Source organism: Diabrotica undecimpunctata, chromosome 1, assembly GCF_040954645.1.
Source record: "Diabrotica undecimpunctata isolate CICGRU chromosome 1, icDiaUnde3, whole genome shotgun sequence".
Lineage (NCBI taxonomy): Eukaryota > Metazoa > Arthropoda > Insecta > Coleoptera > Chrysomelidae > Diabrotica > Diabrotica undecimpunctata.
This window is the reverse complement of record NC_092803.1, coordinates 85,437,941-85,454,721: the sequence shown is the minus strand read 5'-3', so window position 1 is coordinate 85,454,721 and position 16,781 is coordinate 85,437,941. Positions and strand designations below refer to the sequence as shown.

General features: G+C 32.1%; 1 protein-coding gene across 1 annotated transcript in view; it reads right to left on the bottom strand.

The window, feature by feature from the left end:
• Positions 1–16,781, bottom strand: part of drk (growth factor receptor-bound protein 2 drk) — a 76,028-nt gene that overhangs the window by 17,337 nt on the left and 41,910 nt on the right. The gene's annotated exons all lie outside the window — the stretch shown is intronic.

Genomic DNA, 16,781 nt, shown 5'->3' with positions numbered 1-16,781 from the left:
GAATCTATATTCCATCATCAGTGTGTCTAGGTGTACATGTTTTGAGCCACTCAATATTTTGGTAAAAACCCGTTAAATGTTATTAACTTAAATTTAGGTTACATTATTCCATCGTATATGTTATGATGTTAAGGTTACAAATGAAATTGATGACATGGCAACGTAAGACTCTACATGAGGTTGCTGGTCCTGAGACCAAGTGTCTACAAGCACTTGTTGATCGTAGACACTTTGTCTCAGGACCAGCAACCTTATGTAGAGTCTTACGTTGCCATGTCATCAATTCTACTTGTAACTTTAACATTATAACATGTACGATGGAATAATGTAACCTAAATTTAAATTAATAAGATTTAACGGGTTTTTACCCAAATATTTAGTGGCTGAAATCATGTACACCTAGACACACTGATGATGGAATATAGATTCTGAAAACGTTTTGTGATTGTGATGTAGCCCGATTGGGTGTTTTTATTATATACCTTTTATAAAGGATTTTAAATAAATTTTTTGTGATACATGGTATACAGCCAGCTACAGGAACTTAGTTTCCTTGTTAGCTTTTAAAAGAATTCGACCAATCTGAGCGTTAAGTGATCCCTGCGTAAGACACTTTTCAAATTAATGATCCAAATCCGAGTCATCCATCCGACTGTGTGAATTCTTATAAACACACGTTTCGGGGTTTCGGCAAGCCGATCCCAAGCTTGACGATTTACATGTAAAAATTAACGGAATATTAGTCGATGAGCAAATAAACATACATTTCTCTCTATACGCATTTAATTGCTAAGTACGGCAAATTTAAATTTGCCGATGCTTCATTTGGATTGGCCGCAAAGTTTCACGTACCTTGCGAGCGCGGGATGAAATGTTATTTCGGGATGGATAAGTACTTAAGAACTCAAGTAGTGAAGTGATAGTGAGTGCACGGACTGGCTTTTCTGGTATTATATCGATCGATTTGTTTTGTATTGATTTATTTTTATTTTCTAAAGATCTAAAGCAATACTGTGAAGAAGTTACCACTGCCATAAATAGTTAAAGGATTTTTTGAATATATTAGAAGTTTTTTTTTAATTAAAGTTTAAACAAATTCAGGTAAATTAACCTAAAAAATACAAGCTATGGGAGAAACAGTCAGTATTGATAAATATGATATTGTAAATTATATTTTGCAAAATGGATTTTCATCTATTCCATACGAAGAACAAATTGTTATTAAAAATAAAGGGCGTTCTTTGCCAAGTCCTGGCTTATAAATATTAGTGCGAGGGGTAAGGGAAGTAATAGATCATTTTCAGATAATTGGTACAGCAAGTACTCATGGCCTGTGAAATAAAAAACAAACTTTTCTGTTGGCCTTGCATTTTATTTTATTTAAGGGCAAACATAAAAACCCGTGGTATGAATCTGGTTACGAAAATTTAAAGGAATGATTTAGGGCTTTACAGAAACATGATATTTCGAAAGATCGCAGTCAGATTAAATTAGATTTATTTGAAAACAAAATATCTATGTTTCATTAGATAATGCCCAACGTGAAAATGCTATTAAACATAACGAAATTGTAAAAAATAATCACGCAGTTGTACGTCGTTTAAATGATATTGTAATTTTTTTAAGTTGTCAGGAATTATCATTTAGGGGACACGATGAATCGGAGCATTCGGTTAATCAAGGTAATTATACAGAACTAATAAAAATGTTTAAGAAATACGATTTGGAACTTTCTAATTTACTTTCTGATTCGAAGACATTTAGCGGTGTATCTAAAACAATCCAGAATGAATTATTAGAATCAATTAGTTACATTTTGAGTAACGTTATTGAATCTGAGATTCAGGAAACCATTTGCTTTTCACTAGGAATAGTTGAAACTACCGATATATCACATCATTCACCTTTAACAATTGTTGTTAGATACGCGTTACGTGGTAATATTTATGAGAGGTTTTTAGGTTTTACTGACGTGAGTGAAAGCCATAAGGCAGAATATATTTTTGGTGATTTAAAGGACAGATCAAAATTTTTTGATATCAACAATAAATTGGTAGGGCAAAATTATGACGGCTCTGCCCTGATGTCTGGTGAATTGAATGGTCTCCAGGCAAAAGATAAAATTATTGCACCGCAAGCTTTATTTACTCACTCTCATGCGCATAGAATGAATTTAGTTTTGCAGAATACGTGTAAAAAATTAAAGAATGTCGTCTTTTTTTTTGTCACTTTAAGCGGATTTGCTTCATTTTTTTCAAGCTCGCCTAAACGGACAAATGTTGTAGAACAATTTGTTTCGAAAAAAATCCCAACAGTTTGTCAGACGCGATGGAATTTTAAACCTCGGATAGTTTTTACTGTAACAGATTTTCGTGAACATCTTTTGGAAGTTTTTGATTTTATTATTGAATGCGACGATTTTGAAAGTGATATCTCGATTTATGAAGCAATCGGTTTGAAAACTTTATTAAATGATTATTCTTTTAACATACTTTTAAATATTTTTAAGAAAGTGTTTACCCAAACCGATTTGATATTCAATGTTGTTCAAAATCGGTCAACTGACAGTATTCATTCCAAAAATAGAATAACAAAACTGGTGCAAAATTTCGGAGTTTTGTAATGATAGTAATTTCCAGTATACACGCAGTGACATTTTGGACTTGCTATATTTCCAAACCCCCCAAAAAAGACAAAGGCATGACACAGACCTCGAGGAACGAGTATATTTTGAAATTTTGGATACTATTATTATGCAAATAGACACTCGTTTTTCGAATTTTGAAGATTTGCTGGACCTCTTTGACGACGATTCAAATGTTACGCCCAAGAATTTCCAAGATATTTATTCGACAGGTTAATTAAAAATTACCGATCATTCTTTGATCAAATAAAATTAGAAAATGAATTAAAAAGTTTTGTATGCTGATCCAAATATTTTCGGAAGATCGGATAAGTTATAAGATATGTATAATTCTATATACTGCAATTCATTACAACAAACTCTTACCGAACTTAATAAATTATTTTCATTAACTCTCTCATTACCACCAACGTCTGCCGCAAATGAACGAGATTTCTCTTGTCTCAAAAGGATCAAAACGTATTGTCGAAACACCATGAAACAAGAGAGAATGTCAAGCTTGTCTCAAATGTCAATAGAAAAAAAACTTTTAAAACCTCTCCAAAACTAATAAATTTTAAGATGACGTTATAAACCATTTTGCTACTTCCAAACAACGTAGACTAGAGTTAATTTATAAACATGTTTAGGTTCTAAATTTATAGGAAAAAAACAAAAAAGCAAAAAAAAACAAAAAATCTCCTATGATGATTGAAGTCTTTTTATTAGACGGAATATCTATCTGAGGAGACAAAAAACCTTGCCGACCTTGTCTCTAAAGCCACGTACCGCCACTGCCTCAAATAATCATAAAAAACGAAAGCCGCTTTTATTTAAATAATACTATGTTGAGTTTTTTTTATACCACAAAAGCTCCCATAGATTATACTATCTACAATACAGAAAAGATACTAGCGCCTTATTTATATTTTTGTATTTGAGCAAGCAAATATGAACAAAACCGCCAATTTTTAGTTACTTCCTGTAAGCCGAAGTGAAGGTAGGTTTCTTTATGTTGAGATGTATTATGGAATACGTGCATTTTGCTTATGATAGTCTCAGAGTTGCAATATTATTTGAAACAAAAAAAAGTAATATACTAGGATATAACCATTGTGTTACAAGAAAAATCCGACATTGTTATAATCATATTATAGATCAAAATTAAAATAAATTTTTGTATGCAAAATACCATCAGATCGTAAATATTCAATACTGTATTATAACAGTAATTTGTAATAGTAATTTGTAAATATAATGATTTACAATTAAGAAGTGTTTTCGGAGAACAGTGGACTTCAATAGTGAATAGTTTCTAAGAACAATTTGTATAGGCAAAACATTTCGGGATTATTTAGAAAATTTAGTAAATTTAAAATCTTGTAGAAAGAATGATTGTGTATGATTGGCTAGGAAGAACGAGGGTAGGAGAATAGAACAGTCGATTTGAAAATTGAACCAGGAGATTTCAATCATTGTGTTTTTACCATCCAGAACGAGAAGTCCAGTTTGAGAACAGTATGTGAAAAATAAGTATAAGTTGTTGTTTGTGAGTTAAGTTGGTGATAGCAGAATAGTTGACGGCGAATCGAGACCAGGTCGAGAATCCCATACTCCTTGTGTCCGAAGAGACTCCTAACTCTAAGTAAAGAAAGAAAATTTATATAAAGTTTGTACGAGATAACCAGTTGAGGCGGGGAAACCATTTGGCTGAAATAGTGCCATTATTATTATTTTGAAACGAGTCGGAGGTGTAATTTTGGAGAGAATCTGAACGAGTGCTGTTTTGTGTACCAGTTTTGGAAGGAGGAAGCAAAGCCACACGTGTTTGGAGAATTGGACAGTTTTGCAGGAACACAATCCGGAGACTAAATCAGTGTCCGTCAGCAAACATCACAGAGAGTAAATCAAAAAGTCAGTCAAATTATTTGTGAAATAAGCGTTGTATTTGTACCATACATGTTTTTGTTTAAACCCATATCATAAAGTAATTGATTAAAAAGAATTGAATTCACAAATCGGATAATTGGCACATAATAAATTTTTGTTTGTTTTTTAAGAAAGTTAATTAGAACAATTTTTACAGTAAATTAAATAACTTGGTTTAAAAGGATATATATATATATATATATATATATATATATATATATATATATATATATATATATATATATAATTAAGTTTTCGTTTGTTCTGAGGAATAGATAATAAATTGCACACGATCTTTATTTTTATATTTGTATATGGTATTAAAATAAATGGTGTTTTTTTAAAGGTCATAAATTGTGTATATAATATTTATTCTCCTTGTCTATCCTAAAGAAAGCCAGAATCCAGAAAATACTACAAGCCACGAATTGAAGGAAAAATATTTTTGTTTGTAGTAAAAAAACCTGAGAAATTCAATCGAATTTAATTTAATTCAATTAAATTTAACTTAATTTAAACTTAAGCAGATCATAACAACATGGCCCCCAACGTTAAGACATTTAAAAGTATTTCTGGTTGCAGTTTTGAAAGGAAAGGCATGGAAAAATAGATGATTGAAAATTTATTTATCGAATGGTCAAAGTATTTGAATTTTATGACATATTATTTTTCTGTAGGTACAATTTCTCATAATTTATTTTATTTTTGATCTGATATTTGTATTTTAACATTTTTTTGTGAAAATATTTGACAATTTATTACATTGGGTGAGAGAAAATTTTTCGTATTTGCAACAAGTAGGGTGTTTTTAAAGTTTCATATTTGGCGGGGATATTATTTCGAGAAAAGATATGTCTGTGACAAGACAAAAGCAAAGAAAACAAAAAACAAGAAGAAAATTTAGAACAAGATGACATGTTAGAAACAACAGTTATAGAGACAGAAAGTCAAAAGAAATCGGGAATAGAAAAATGTTTACAACTTATGCAGTTATAAGCACAAAAAATGGATGAAAGAAAATTAACAGAAAACAAAGTAAGCAATCAAAGAAAATCAACAGGAAACAAAACAAGCAATCAAAGAAATTGATAAAAAATGCATGAAACAAAACAAGCAATAGAACTAAACAACAGAAATATAGAACAGGGTTTGGAAAATTATGAACAAGAAATTAAAGAATGTGTAGAGTGGATAAAGAGAGAAATGGTACAATAGATGAAAGAAGTGGAGAAAAAAATGAAGGAGATAAAAAATGATCAGAAAAAGGAATTAGAGAATTTGGAAATCAAGTTGGAGAACGCTATTCAAGAAGACATGGAAGAAGTGGAGAAAGAATCAAATAAATAGAAAAGCAGTTCACAGAAAAGAAAAATGAAGAAAATTTCGGAGACAGAAGAGAAATACTCATCCATAGTACCGGTGATATGAAAATACAGTTTGGCGGGGATGTAAAAAATTACACCAAGTGCCGTTCAACAACATTACCACAGTTAGCAACGGGGATTCTGTTTTATAATAGACAAATTTGGTTGTAAAATTTAGGCATTCACTCTGGTTCCACCAACAAAGGTCATTTTTACGTTTGGACGGAAAACAAGGCAGGACGCGGAGCCCAAGAAATTGGTTCATGCTTAATAAAGTATATTAAAGAAAATGTATCTGACAATATAACTGAATTAATCTTATGGTCGGGTTCTTGTGGCGGTCAAAATCGCAACATTAAACTGACATTAATTCTTAAAGCAGTGTTGCAGTCACATTCTCCTTTAAAAAAAATTCGCATGCGTTTAATTGTATCAGGCCACAGTTTCCTACCAAATGCTTCTGATTTTTCAGACGTGGAATGTGCACTAAAACATCAACAAGTTTACCTGCCAGACAAAAAATAGATTTAGAAGTTACGCGAATGCTATCTACTGAATGTTTTGGAAAAACAAATAATAAATTATGCTGAAATAGATATTAGAAAAAAACAAGTGGGCCAAAACCAACAATATTTAAAGATCTACTACTACCTATGTGTCTCAATGAAAAACAAATATCAAACCCAAAACTAGTAGACATGAAATCCGCGATTTATTTGATTCCAAATGATTGCAAAAATTTTTATTCAAATATTACCGGCACAGACATTATAGACGATGTAGATGGCTTCAGCGGTGCGCCAGATTTTGAAATGGAATCGTCAGATATTTAATTATTGTTAATATTTTGTTCGCTGTAGGCAATAAAGTATCTTTAAAAAGAACCAACCCACATAATACTATTAATTTTCATATTAGTAAATATTTTTTTAATTTGTTAATAATTATGTTGCAATTGCATTTTTAAAACCTATGTATGTTCTAAGTTTAAACTATGTTTGATATGAACTGAATTTTCTATTACCATCTTTTGTTTGTGCTAGGTTAATGGCACTGGCAAAACCAAAAGGCCAGTCATGTTTTCTCATCAGAACATCAATTTACTCAAGAATACAATTTTGGGGTTGGTTCCTTTCTACAAAAAGCCATTTAATGATAGGACAGGATAATACACAAAAGAGGGAGACCTGGCACATTCCCAAATTGAAAAGGAGATAAAAAATACAGTTAAGATCAGGATCAATGTATAACCCCTGATCCTATGATAGCTGCCATAAAGGCTGAGATAAAGAAAAGTACTCCTTTTCACGCCAACAAAATGTGTTACGAAGATTTTTATGACTGGAAAAACGTATCTAACCAAATGAAAACAAAATATAGGGATAAAAATCCTGTCAAACTGTCAGAAATTAAGGTTAAGTTGGGAAAGGATGATGTCTCTGGTATATCTTTTAAATATTCATATGCAATTCATATTCACAGAAACCTGGTTTAGCTGACAGGAAAAAAAAGCAGATCTAATGGATTTGATTAAAAAGAAGCTTAGAGCGTTGATAGCAACAAGTCCTCGTAGATACTTTGTCTAGGAACCACCAACCTCATGTAGAGTCGTACGTTGCCATCTTATCAAATCCACTGATAACTTTAACATCTTAACATATAAGATCGAATAATGTAATCCAAATTTAAAATAATTTTTAACGGATTTTTACCCAAATATTTAGTGGCTCAAAACATGTACACCTAGAAACACTGATGATGGAATACAGATTCCGAAAACGTTTTGTGATATAGCCCGATTGGGTATTTTAATTATATAACTTTTATAAAGGATTTTAAATAAATTTTTTGTGATACATGCTATACAGCCAGCTACAGGAACTTAGTTTCCTTGCGGATTACAAACCTTACCCTTTCAGAGTTCTGAAAGGAGGAGCACTTTAACATAGTAGTATGCCTAAGAATTATTGGCAGGCCTGGCCAAGTGTTACAACAAGGACATTAATCTCTGCATGGAAGAAGTTGTGGCCTGAGGCTGTAGATGAAAGGGCCTGCGAAGGACTGGAACCCGAAGTGTCAGTGGTAGATGAGATTGTTTCTCTTGAAAAAACCATGGGTCTGGAGGTGGATGAAAGAGATGTGAACGAACTTGTCGAGGAACAGTTTCAGGAGCTGACAACCGAGGAGTTAGACGAACTACATTCGCAGCAGTATACGGTGATTCAACGAAAAATTAGTTTTGAAGAGGAGCCAGAATTGGAAGACGTTGTCTCTACAAGAGATATAAAGGAGATCCTGAGAATGTGGGACTTACTTTACTTTATCGTGTCCGGACATTCATAAAATTTTGGCCCAGTATCGGGCTACGTCGGTTCCATCTTTGTTGGCGAGCCACAAATCTTCGAGGGTACATCGATGAGGACAGTTTCTGCATGTAAGATGTTCCATATTCTGCGTTTCTCCACAGTCACAATTCACATCATCTTGGTCGATTTTTCCCCATTTTGCCATGTTTGATTTTACTGGAGCGACACTCGTTCTTATCCGATTCATAGTTTTCCACGTTTTAAAGTCTAGGGACTGGCCGGTCCACTGAACCTGGGGAAGAGGAAAATACTCAGGCGGCTCATCCTGCACTGATCCAAGGAAGCTTTTCCTAGATTTTAGTCGCTTTCGTGGTGTTCGAGCTTTGTATAGGGCATGCCGCTCGTCCGCGATCTGTTTAATTTTCTCTATGTGCTCTGCAACGCCTCTGTGTGTTGAGGGTTCTGCAAAACTTGCTGATTTATATAGATTTGAGCGTGGCGTTGGTTTCATGCACCCCGTTACTATCCTGCATGTCTCATTTAGCGCAGTATCAACTTGTTTGGTGTGGGCAGATCTGCCCCAAACGGGGCACGCATATTCAGCAGTTGAGAAACACAGTATCTGTGCCGTTGTTCTTAAAACGCCAGGACGTGCGCCCCATTTACTTCCCGTTAGCTTTATGAGTATGCTGTTCCTAGTTGTTACTTTCCCTCTCGTTTTTATGCAATGTTGTCTGTAGGTGAGGGACCGGTCCAGAGTTACTCCAAGATATAAAGGTTGGTTTGTGTGTTCTAATGTTTTACCATTCCACACAATTTGGAGTTTTCGCTTGGCTTCCTTTGCGCGAAGGTGGAAAGCGCAAACTTGGGTTTTAGAGGGATTGGGTCTCAGGGAATTCTGCAGGTAGTACGCTATCATTGTTTTTAAGGCAGTTTCGAGTTTCTTCTCCACTTCTTCAAATCTATTTTGGTTTCGATCTGCGTAGGTTGGTCGTTTGTGTATATATTGAAGAGCATTGGTGCTAAAACACTTCCATGTGGAAGGCCATTTTTTTTAACTCTCCAACTACTGGGATTGTGTTAGAAAGTTTGTTTGTTAGTTTTGAAGAGGAGCCAGAATTGGAAGAAGTTGTCTCTACAAGAGATATAAAGGAGATCCTGGGAATGTGGGAGAAAGTTGCAGAGTTCGTGGATAAAAATACCCCGAAAAATTTCCAACTGGTCGTGCATCGGTGTTGTTCAACGAAACTTGCCTAACACATTTCCGCAATATTCTGAAAGGGAGGAAGAAACAAATCTCCTTGGACAGTTTTTTTAAACGATCTGTAGATGAAAATGAGCAAAGTGTGACGAAAAAAGCGAAGACCACTCACGAAAATTAAGCGCTTCCGTAAGCACTTCACTTTTTCTTATGCGATTACAGAATATGTATGTATTTTTGTTACTTATAAATAAATGTTTCTTCTTTTAAATAGATTTTTCTTATTTAAAAACACTTAACAAAAACAACTAACGTACTTTTTTGGGAAACTGGAACGGATTAATGACATTTCAGTTAATTTCAATGGAGAAAATTGCTTTGACATACGAGCTTATACGGAACGAATTACACTCGTATGTCGAGATACCACTGTACAACTAAACTTATCATTCAAAACTGTTTTGTCAAGTGACTAATTGTTTAATTACTAATACTCATAATACTATTACTTAATGTTAATATTCATAATTTCTTTTGGCTCCTGGTGTTCAAAGTATATTTATGAATGATCCTTATCACAATTGATTTTTAAAGATTAACTTCCAATAAATATAAGAATAAGAACAATGTGTTTTATTTATATACGTTATTATACCTAAAACCAGAAAATGTTATCATTTATAATAATAAAATTTAATTTATTGCATTACTTTCTATAGTTTCAGAAAGGATGTGATATAATTTTCCTTTTTTTTTCATGTCTTAATTCTATAAATATAATGATATATCTAGGTAAAATGTCGGATTGTATTCAAAGTTAATAGTTAAACTATACCTACACCAATGACAACTTCAAGCAAATTAATTTATTCATTACCAGTATATGATTTTGTGAAACTATGATTTTGTGAAACTTAAAAAGTTCTGTCTGTAACATTGTACTTTTTGCGATAACATGTTGTTCTGGTAAATGTGATATATAAATTGTTTAACAGCTTAGTACATGTAGATTCGACTTTTCATACTTTTCTATACACCCATGTCAACTTTATTACTTAAAAACAATTATTACTAAAATACTCTAGCCATAAATTCTTTCAACAAAAACTAATTTTAATTAAAATAATAATGCAATCCCATTTACTAAGATAACCTTCATAAAAAATAATTAAGTATAATAGTTAGAATGGTTACAGAGACCAAAACAATAAATATTAACTGCAATGAATCATGACCTTGAAACAACCATGAAAAATTCTTAAATATATAAATAGAAGTGTGTGAAACTATGAACTATAATAAAAAAAGAATCGTTTTGTTATCAATGTCTTAATTATAAAAAAAAGGAAGTTACAGAATGTGGAAATGCCACAGAAGTTTATGTAATGAATCAGAGGTGTATGACATGCATGTATAGTAACACAAAATTTATTTTACATGAATATGAGTTTATGAAATTGAAAGAATATTACTGGTTGTTTCATTAAAATGTGTCTACCGGGTGGTGAATCGCCAAACGGGCCATAGGAAACTCAATGGGAAATTCTAAATTGTTGAATTCCTGCTTCCCTAATTATTTTACATCAAAAGTTATAAGAAACTTTTTATAGAGGAGTGAAATCTGCAATAAAAACAGGTGTTAAAATTGTTCTACGAATTAAGCGTACTCCAAATTTTTGCAAAAATATAATATATTTTTCAGGCCACAGACGGTACAAGAATGTGTATGACATGTTACGTTTGATCATATTGATGTTTCTGATATTTGACAATATTTGAATTTTGAATTGTCAATATTTTTATTTTATGATTAAATTATAAACAACAAATTTTCGCAAATAGTACTACTACTAGTTAACAATAAATAGTATTTTGTAAGCAATAAATTATATTGTTTACAAAGCAATAAAGTTGATGAAATGTACTCAGTTCACGAAAAATCGCGATAATGTTATATTCAGGCAATAGTGCGAGCACTGTCAGATATTTATTTAATGTAAGATATTATAATACACTAAAATTCAATTTCAGGTTATACAGCAATTCAAAGAATTTCAATATAGTTTTACTGTGATCCTTCCTAAAAATAATTTATGATAATTTCTAAACATAAAACTATAACAATTGTTCAAACAATAAGTCATTTTGTACTAAGCAGTATACCAATCGATTGTAAAATTCTCGTCTAACATTAGCCAGAACATGTGGCGTTATTTTTGTACACTCTTCAATAATTTGCATTTTTAATTTCAATGCTTCTATATCTGTAAATTTTTGGTCAGAATTAATTTTCGATTTTAGATGCCCCCAGATAAAATAATCGTTTGGAGCTAGATCTCCCGATCTCGGGTGTCACTTAATGTTACAGTCAGGTCCAATCAAACAATTCTTAAAGCTGTTTTTAAAGAATTCCTTAACCACCCAGTTATTGTGCGCAGGGCATCCATCCATTTGAAACCAAATTTCTTCTTTATTTGGAGCTATTTGTGCAAGTCTGGGTAAAATCTCTTCTTATAGCAAGGCTAAAAACTTTTTTGAATTTAAATTTTCCTCATAGAAAAATGGTCCAATAATATTGTGTTCAAATATTCCTAACCAGACATTTATTTTTCGACGATATTGGGTATGGCTTTCAATAATATCCTCAGGCTTTCCTGTCGACCAAATCCTATAATTTTGAACATTTGGTTCATTATTTAATGTAAATGTACATTCATCACTAAACAAAATGTTTTTTTTAATTGTCTGTCTGCATTACCCCTCTCTAAAATTTCATAACAAAATTCCGCTCGTCACTCAACATCTCCTTCTCTTAGTTCTTGAAGACATTGAAATTTATATGAACGGAAATTATTCATTTTCAAAATTTTTAAGACTGTGGAATTATGAATATTAAACAGGTCTGCAATGGTCCGAGAACTTATTTTATGATTTTCTACAACTGCTGTTAATACGTTTATTTCATTTTGATTTTCTAAGTTTCTTGGTACCTCAGCAATATTGTTTGTACAATGAATGACTTGGAATTGGTTTACTGCGATATCTTAGGCTAAATAAAAAACTGACAATTCGCGCACCATTGCCTGAATAAAAATTTTTTATTATTGCTACTTTCTCCTCAACTGAATACATTTTTAATCAATTTTATTGTTTTTTAAACAATAAATCACAAAATAAAAATTTTGGCAATTCAAATATTATCAAATATCAGAAACATCAATATGACCAAACGCAACATGTCATACACATTCTTGCACAGAGTGTGGCCTGACTTTAAGGGGTGGCCTGAAAAATGTATTATATTCTTGCAAAATTTTGGAATACGTTTAATTCGTAGAACAATTTTAACACTTGTTTTCGATACATATTTCAGTTCTCTACAAATAGTTTTTCTTGACTTTTGGTGTAAAATAATTAGGGAAGCAGGAATTCAACAATTTAGAATTTTCCACTGGGTTTCCTATGGCCCATTTGACGATTCACCACCCTGTTTATCTTAACTGCACGCTTGATGTGAAAATATGACTGTTTAACTCAAATCCTTAGACACAATTTGCTCCTTTATAAGATACAGGGTGTTTTACTACCCTTTAATATTCTTTATCATATTTTGCATCAAGGCCAAGTAGTACAGTGGCGGATCCAGAAATTTTTGTCGGATTTTTGAACCTTTACGATTGATATGATAATTTGTGCCTCATGTAAGGGAACCATTTTCCCTTACATGAGGCACATTTACCTAGGGGTGCAAAGATGGGTTCAACATTAAGGGGTATTAAACAAAAAAAAATTAAAGCCACATACTCTATGACAATAAAATCAAGTGTACAAGACTATTAAATCAAAGGAAAGTTATTAAAATATAAATACTGAAAAATCAAGGACTGTAAATTTAAACTAGGTATTTTAAAGACAATTCCTATCTATCCTATGGATACAAAATCAAGAACAAACCACGGATAAATAATTTTATTTAAATGGGAATAAGCCACAATTAAAGGTTAATGTACGTTTATTGACGTTTCAATTTCTACTTCGGAAATCGTTCTCAAAATACAAACATTAGTAAATTATTAACTTATTCCCATTTAAATCAAATTACTTTAACATGCCACAAGAAAATAGCTTCAGAACAATATTAAGGATAAATAAGTATAAACCAAAGTTAAATAATTTAAATGCAATAACTCAATGTAAGTGTAACATTAATGAATGTATTAAACATTCCTAATAAACTCATCTTATCATTGGATATCCGATATTAATTTGTATCGAATAAATATTGAATATTGAATATTTATTCAATAATCGTATTGAATAAATGAATGTAAAAACATTCATTTATTCCTTATTGCTATACGGATTGGAAACATGGACTCTCGGAATTACAAGTATGAGGCATATAGAAGCCTTTGAAATGGGTGTTTTTCGAAGGATGCTGAAGATTTCGTGGACAGAGCATGTGACCAACAACTAGGTGCTGAGAAGAATGAGGACTGAGAGAGAACTCGTAAATATTGTAAACAACAGAAAAACGAGTTATTTAGGACATTATTTACAAAGGAGAAAAATATAGCTTTTTACGACTCGTAATGAAGGGGAAAGTAGAAGGAAAAAGAGGTCCAGGAAGAAGAAAATGCTCCTGGCTGAAGAATGCAAGAGTCTGGACAGGCATGAACACACATTCGATACTAAGAACAGCTCAAGATAAAGCAATTTGCTGTAGTTATAGCCGCCCTTCCTTAATGAAGAAGGAAACTTAAGTAGAAGTGAAAATAGCATTTTATTTTAACAGCAAATTAATTTATTTATTTATTTAACACATTATAATTTAAGAATAGTTATTTCTATAATTAGGCATATTAGGTTACAAGTGAGTGAAATATTTTTCACTCACACAGAGCTAAGCAACAACAATTTTATAGCAATAGCACAGAGTCTCAACAATTATAATACACATTCAAATTACAAACAACCAATTCGTAGACAAAACTCAAGATAAGAAATACCTAATACAAAATCAAAATGTGCTAATTTCGTGCGAAAAGACATGTCATGTACAGGGTTTCTCATTATATTTTGACCCCCCACTTATTTACTTAATTTCGGGAATACAAAAAAAAGTTTCAAATAAAAGTTGTATTATTTTATCTGTACCGACCAACAGTGTAGCAACAGACTAAATTTTGTATACAGGGAGTGCCCAATAAAATGCATCTTCAATATTTCAAATGGGCACCCTGTATTTTTTTACAGTTTTGAGTAGCCCTGCATTTCCTGATTACAAATATATAACATAGTGTAGCATTAGTTTTGTTCTATAATGGCTTATGGTACTACTATACTATGTAGCGTTTTAAATTTGTTAATATTTAGTATCTATATAATAGTAAAAATTCTGTTTTAAGTTTTGTATTCAGTTGTTTCAAAATATAGATGTGTTTGTCTCTGTTGCATTCTCAGGTAGAAGATTATTCCGGTTAAAACTAAAATCAATATAATACTTGTTATGTGTTATTTCGACGAATTTAAAAGATTGGTTTTTTTCGTTGAAAACGATTTGTTTACATTCGAGTCCCCTAATATAATATTGCAAGTCAGGTATACGGTTTTTCTAAGACGTAGTAAAACAGGGAATATTTCAAGGTTGTCGACAAACGAGTGTCTAGGGTATTATGTTTTAAGTTTGTTGACAAACTGGCTGGAGACGTGAAGGGAAATTTATTTTGGTTGCATTGGTAAAATCTAACGCATGGGAGTCAAGCAAGAGATCTGAGACAGAAGAGATGTTTGGGCAATTTTGAATCGGGAGTCGATTGTCAAGGTTGTCCACAAACGAGTGTCTAGGGTATTATGTTTTAAGTTTGTTGACAAACTGGCTGGAGACGTGAAGGGAAATTTATTTTGGTTGAATTGGTAAAATCTAACGCATGGGAGTCAAGCAAGAGATCTGAGACAGAAGAGATGTTTGGGCAATTTTGAATCAGGAGTCGATTCATTTTTTTTTTGTGTAATGTTTTAAGACCGGTTAAGGTGATAATACTCTTTGCAAATTGGAAGTTTAGAACAGAGTAATCACCATAAGATTTGTGCAGTACACCGGATCTGAAAAATTTTTTTATAAAATGATTGTATAGGATGTCCCACCAGATTTGTTTTCGTTTGCCTGCTTGATCCAGTCCCATTTACGTCTTAGATCTTCGTACCTGCGTATGGAAATGGTTTCCTTTTGTTCAAGTTGAGAGTTTTGTCCTTGCAGCTCCAATCCCAGAGATAGCAAGTTTTCCAAAGTTAAGTGTCAAAGTTAGTGAATCAAGGTAACATTTAACATATTAATTTTAAAGTAAAGACAAACATTTTTTTGCTAAAACAATAGTTGCTTTCATTAAAATTTAAAAGGATTTGTAATAATTAATAAATTGTAAATTTTATGGTTTAACTTAGCTGTCATTTTAATTGTTTTTTTTTTAATTTAATGTTAACATATGACAGCTAGCTTTATTCTTTTCGATATTTATTTGTTTTGTTTGTTTTAAAAAAAGGGTTAATCTCTGTGCGGTAACATTTGTAAGTTTTTGTAGTATCTCCAACACCTGGAGTTTGTAAACGGACACATGTAAGTTTTTTTATTCTGTATTTTACAACTATTCATATAGTATAATTTTTGGTGCCATTTGTATTTTTGATAACTGTTTGAGACAGAAATAAATGTTTATTCCATTTCTCTGAACTACTTTGTTTGCTTTATTTTAGAATCATCTCCTAACCCTTTTATGTGTTTTTTATTTTAGGGATATTTTTCCTAAATCCAGCAAGTTTAGGATTTTTCGAAGCGGCGTCCTTTCCTTTCAAATAGCTAGAAGTTCTTTTTCTTGTTGTCCCTATTTGCCCAAGTGTCCAGGAGATTTATGTAAGTAACCCCTTTGTTTCATTTTTTTGTGTAGATACCCCAATCCGACCCCTTGTCGTTCACTTATCCACGACCCCAGCTCTCCAACAACCCCCTGAGTGCCGTTCGCATACCTATCGATTTGTTTTGCTTGCCCTATCTTCGCCCCAATAGTTTCAGTCCCCAATTTTCTTACCCTGAGGTAGGCAAAATAATTTCGTTACAACTATACTAAGATAAGAAAAAAATATATTTAGAAAGTCAACAAAATTAATGACTTACAATACTACATTTAAGATACAATACTACATTTAAGATTAAAATAGATGCTCAAAGTGCCCTCCATTGTTAGTTATTATGCACAAGTAATACCTTCGTTTCAAAGTTTCTAATGCGTTAGATAGTGTTATTATGACCATTTAAATTTTCAATTTCCGCGCGAACTTTTGCCGTGATAGTGTTAATATTT